The sequence below is a fragment of the Sapajus apella genome, unplaced genomic scaffold, assembly GCF_009761245.1.
Source record: "Sapajus apella isolate SASKATOON/1434 unplaced genomic scaffold, GSC_monkey_1.0 scaffold199, whole genome shotgun sequence".
In the NCBI taxonomy this organism is placed as follows: domain Eukaryota; kingdom Metazoa; phylum Chordata; class Mammalia; order Primates; family Cebidae; genus Sapajus; species Sapajus apella.
Window position 1 is genome coordinate 398,843 of NW_022437139.1, and position 5,733 is coordinate 404,575.

At 39.8% G+C, this 5,733-nt stretch overlaps 1 protein-coding gene across 1 annotated transcript in view; it reads left to right on the forward strand.

Annotated features, from left to right (window-relative positions):
- The window catches only part of LOC116543866 (zinc finger protein 429-like), a 785,602-nt gene that overhangs the window by 234,273 nt on the left and 545,596 nt on the right, over positions 1–5,733 (forward strand). The window lies entirely within an intron of this gene.

Consider the following 5,733-nt stretch of genomic DNA (forward strand, 5'->3'; position numbering starts at 1 on the left):
GAGACGGGGTTTCACCATATTGGTCAGGCTGGTCCCGAACTCCTGACCTCAGGTGATCCACCTGCCTCGGCCTCCCAAAGAGCTGGCATTACAAGCATGAGCCACTGTGCCCAGCCTTTTTTTTTTCTTTTTTCTTTTTTTGTTTTTTTGAGTTTTGCTCTTTCACCCAGGCTGGAGTGCACTGGCATGATCACTGGCTCACTGCAACCTCCGCCTTCTAGTTTCGCGTGATTCTCCTGCCTCAGCCGCTAAAGTAGCTGGGATTATAGGCACGCACCACCACCACTGCCCCCCACCCCCTTAAGTTTTGTATTTTTAGTAGAGACAGGATTTCACCATGTTGGCCAGGCTGCTCTCGAACTCCTGACCTTGTGATCTGCCCGATTCAGCCTTCAGAAGTGTTGGGATTACAGGCATGAGCCACTGCGTTCAGCCAAAATTTTTAATGAGTACTCACACCTTATTGCCAGGAAAGCATCTGTACTTGAGAAAAATTATACAAATATAAAGACTGTGAAAAAGCCATTAATGTCTGCTAACATCTTACTTAACATCAGAGTACTTAATAAAAGCATTGTAAATTCAATAACTGTCAAAAAAATTTTCAGAAAATAAAAGCTTTTAAAGTAAAGAAGAATATTTATTGGGCCGGGCGCGGTGGCTCACGCCTGTCATCCCAGCACTTTGGGAGGCCAAGGCGGGTGGATCACAAGGTCAAGAGATCGAGACCATCCTGGTCAACATGGTGAAACCCCGTCTCTACTAAAAATACAAAAAATTAGCTGGGCATGGTGGCGTGTGCCTGTAATCCCAGCTACTCAGGAGGCTGAGGCAGGAGAATTGCCTGAACCCAGGAGGCGGAGGCTGCGATGAGCCGAGATTGCGCCATTGCATTCCAGCCTGGGTAACGAGAGGGAAACTCCGTCTCAAAAAAAAAAAAAAAAAAAAAAAAATAGAATATTTATTTTGGGCCAGACACGGTGTCTCACGCCTGCAATCCCAGCACTTTGGGAGGCCGAGGTGAGAGGATCACGAGGTCAGGAGTTCGAGACCAGCCTGGACAACACAGTGGAATTCCATCTCTACTAAAAATACAAAATTAGCCTGGCATCAGGAGGCTGGGGCAGGAGAATTGCATGAACCTGGGAGGCGGAGATTGCAGTGAGCCAAGATTTCGCCATTGCACTCCAGCTTGGGAAGCAAGAGCAACACTGTGTCTCCAAAAAAAAAAAAAAAAAAGAAAGAATATTTATTTTGAAGACAAACATTACAAATATAAAGAGGGTTATAGTATTTTACTTGTATCACAGATCTTGTTGTACACATTTTGTACTAGAGAAATCCCTAAAGCAGTCGCTTAAAGTTTGTTCAGCATCAGGGAATTTAGATTGGAGAAAAAACCTGTAAATTTGGAGAAAAAAAATATCTAAAACTACAACTTAGACAACACCAGAGGGTTCATACTAAGATATATTTTTGCAGATGCAGTATATATTTAAAACATTTAATCCAAAATTGTCTATGTAAATATCAGTAGAAATATCTAAGGTACTGACATTTCAGACATTATACTGTATCAGAGTGCTGAAGATAAAAAAATCCAAACTCACATTGGTAGATAAATTTATTTGTATATAACTTTAAAAGTAGAAAATTTTTTGAAAGGTTGTAATTACATTCAAAGTCTATTTTTGCCTTGAAAAGAAGTACAGATTTTTTGAAAAGCTACTAATGATGTAATTCAACTCTCAAATTATTTCATGCTATTTCTTAATTTCTATTGTATTCACATGTGAAAACGTGATCAGTTGTCATTGCATCAAAGATATAAGAGATTTTTTATTTTTAGGTAGATGTTATGTATGACATTTTCCATGGAAGAGCAAGGACATTAAAATGTAACATGCATGATGAAAATCTAAGTGGAGAGGCATTTGTGGTTAACTTATACTGAGTGGTGCATGAGGTGGGTGTCCAGAGTAATATTCTTTTGCCTTATAGTGAGAGAAACATTTTGAAGTTTTGTTAAAATTAAACTTAATAATATATCATTTTACTACTTGTACTTTTATGTAATAAAATGGAATACATTTAAAATTTTTCAGATTATGTGTGAACTTAATTTTTTAATTAAATATTTTTAACATGTTAAGACTATTGTGCATTCCATGAAGCATTATGCCACTAACTTAAACCTATCCCATCTATGGGATAGGGTCATTTTTAGCAACATAGTAAAAACTAGATAGAAGTATTAAAAAAACTATACATTTTTGGGCCGGGCACGGTGGCTCACGCCTGTAATCCCAGCACTTTGGGAGGCCGAGGCGGGTGGATCACGAGGTCAAGAGATCGAGACCATCCTGGTCAACATGGTGAAACCCCGTCTCTACTAAAAATACAAAAAATTAGCTGGGCATGGTGGCGCGTGCCTGTAATCCCAGCTACTCAGGAGGCTGAGGCAGGAGAATTGCCTGAACCCAGGAGGCGGAGGTTGCAGTGATCACGCCATTGCACTCCAGCCTGGGTAACGAGCAAAACTCCGTCTCAAAAAACAAAACCAAAAAAAACTATACATTTTTGAGTTCTAAATAAATTTTTTAAAAATTTGTTATATGTACACTTTTGAACATTTGGCCTCTCTGCCTGCAAACACATATGACTTTTAGTTTTGATTTACATAAAGTTAAATAAACACATACATTGTTCTAAAGATAAACCTTAGGTGTAAGAAAATTATGAAGTAAGTGTCTTCTTGTGGATATGAGTTTGTAACTATTTTCAAAAGAGCATATTGAAACAAAACAAATCATTTTAATAAGATCACTAATTTACTGGGAAACTAAACACCGCAAAAAAATCTGAAACCAAATGTATACACTTTGCTTTGTATTGAATTTGTTACTGTAATACGGCTTATGGTTTAGAATCTCCCTATGCAGATTGTCTGTTTTAACTTGCCCAGTATGTAGGCTAGACCCATAATCAATTTCTTCTTATAATTTTCTTGTTTTATAGTTTGTGCAGTATTCATTATGTGATCTCATCAGGGATTATAAAAATGTTTTTTATGAAATTTAGTAGTGTACACAAAGTAAATTTTAGATGTAAATCCACAATTAGTGTAATAAGTTATGTTTTATTTAGTTAGAACATTTCAAAAAAAAAAAGATTTCATTTTGTTCAATTAGAGAACCCCATATGAGCCTACTTTTCTTTTTTTTTTTTCCTTTAATATGAATTAGTCATAAACCTAGTTTTCTTTAGTTATTGTTCCTTTCACTTTTTTTTTTTTTTTTTTTTTTTTTGAGATGGAGTTTTGCTCTTGTTAGCCAGGCTGGAGTGCAGTGGCAGGATCTCCCCTCACCGAAAACTCCACCTCCCAGGTTCAAGCGATTCTCCTGCCTCAGCCTCTGGAGTAGCTGGGATTACAGACATGTGCCACCAGGCCCTGCTAATTTTGTATTTTTAGTAGAGAAAGAGTTTCTCCATGTTGGTCAGGCTGGTCTTGAGCTCCCGACCTCAGGTGATCCGCCCACCTCAGCCTCCCAAAGTCTTGGGATTACAGGTGTGAGCCACCGTGCCCGGCCCCTTTCATTTTTTATAATTGACATAAGTAAATGTATTTCTTTTTATTTATTTTATTTTATTTATTTATTTGAGACGGAGGCTCACTCTGTCACCCAGGTTGTATGCAGTGCAGTGGTTCAATCTTGGCTCACTGTAATACCCCCACCCCGCCCAGGTTCAAACGATTCTCCTGCCTCAGCCTCCCGAGTAGCTGGGACGACAGGCCTGTGCCACCATGCCCAGCTAATTTTTTTGTATTTCTAGTAGAGAGTGTTTGACCATGTTAGCCAGGATGGTCTTGATCTCCTGACCTCATGATCTGCCTGCCTTGGCCTCCCAAAGTGCTGGGCTTACAGGCATGAGCCACCACATCCAGCCTAATTTATTTATTCATTGAGCCATTTTTTTCGGTAAGTACTAGGTAGCCTTCATAAGTCATGAGGCTGTTTTTTGTTTGTTTGTGCTTTTTTTTTTTGAGATGGAGTTTCGCTCTTGTTGCCCAGGCTGGAGTGCAATGGCCCGACCTTGGCTCACCGCCACCTCTGCCTCCCAGGTTCAAGTGATTCTCCTGCCTCAGACTCCGAAGTAGCTGGGATTACAGGCATGCACCACCACACCTGGCTAATTTTTTGTACTTTTAGTACAGACGAGGGTTTCTCCATGTTGGTCAGGCTGGCCTCGAACTCCTAGCTTCATGTGATCCACCCGTCTTGGCCTCCCAAAGTGCTGGAATTACAGGCATGAGCCACCGAACCTGATCTTGTTTGTTTTGAGACAGTGTCTCACTCTGTCACCCAGGCTGGAGTGCAGTGGCTCAATCTTGGCTCACTGTAACCTCTGCCTCCTGGGTTCAAGCAAATCTTCTGCCTCAGCCTCACGAGTAGCTGGGATTACAGGCACATGCCACTACCCTAGGCTAATTTTTTTGTATTCTTAGTAGACATGGGGTTTCACCATGTTTGCCAGGCTGGTCTCAAACTCTTGACTTTGTGACCTGCCTGCCTCAGTCTCCCAAAGTGCTGGGATTACAGGCATGAGCCACAGCACCCAGCCAAGGCTGTTTTTATGTATAAATGTAGCAAACAAACATAGTGCTTGCTGTGTAACAAATGCTTTATACTAAGCCATTAATATTTCTGCTGGAGTTAGTCTGTAACTTCAAGTCAGAGATGGAAAATATCAAATATAGCATGGAGAAAATATAGCATGGATTCTTTATATGGAGAGGACATTTTGTTCCAGGCTACAAAGCTGACTTGCTGAATTTAAAGAAAAATTCTACTGCTTATATATTCTAATTATCTTTAGGTTTTTTTTTTTTTTTTTGAAATGGAGTCTCGCGCTGTAACCCAGGCTGGAGTGCAGTGGCCCGATCTTGACTCATTACAATGTCCACCTCACCTGGTGCCGGGAGTTCGAGACCAGCCTGATCGGCATGGAGAAACCCTGTCTCTACTAAAAATACAGAATTAGCCGGGTGTGGTGGTAAATAACTTGTAATCCCATCTGCTCGAGAGACTGAGGCAGGAGAATCTCTTGAACCCGGGAGGCAGAGATTGCGGTGAGCCGAGATTGCGCCATTGCACTTGGTCCTGGGCAACGAGTGAAACTCTATCTCAAAAAACTTAGATAAATAAAATAAAATGACCTCCACAAATTTGAAATTTGAAATGTTTCTTTTCCATATTGATATTACAATTTGAAGAAATTTCTGATTCATATAATTTTTTTACTGAGGTACAGTCTACAGTTTTTATTCTTCGACCTAAGTATAGCCAACTCCTTGGTCATTTTCTCTAGAAATTTTGGAAATTATGGCAACTGTTAGATTAAAAGATTTCCCATTATTTTGCATGCAAACTTGCTTACTGTGTTTGCTCACAGATGGCACAATAAACAACACCTGCCCATTTACTGTTTTTCACACCGTTATCATCAGCACCAGAAACTCCAGGTGCTTAGAAGCCCTAGACTCCATTGGCTCCTCTCATACATTGTGCTGTTGTCCACAACATGCTAGTAAATATCAGAGTTTCTATGGGTATGGCTGAAAATTTATGTGAAAAAAACAACACAAAAATTATGTATTTTGGATACTGTTCAGCCAAGTTAATGAAAAACATACAGTATTTGAAACACTGTTATCCTTCTATGATGTTTAAA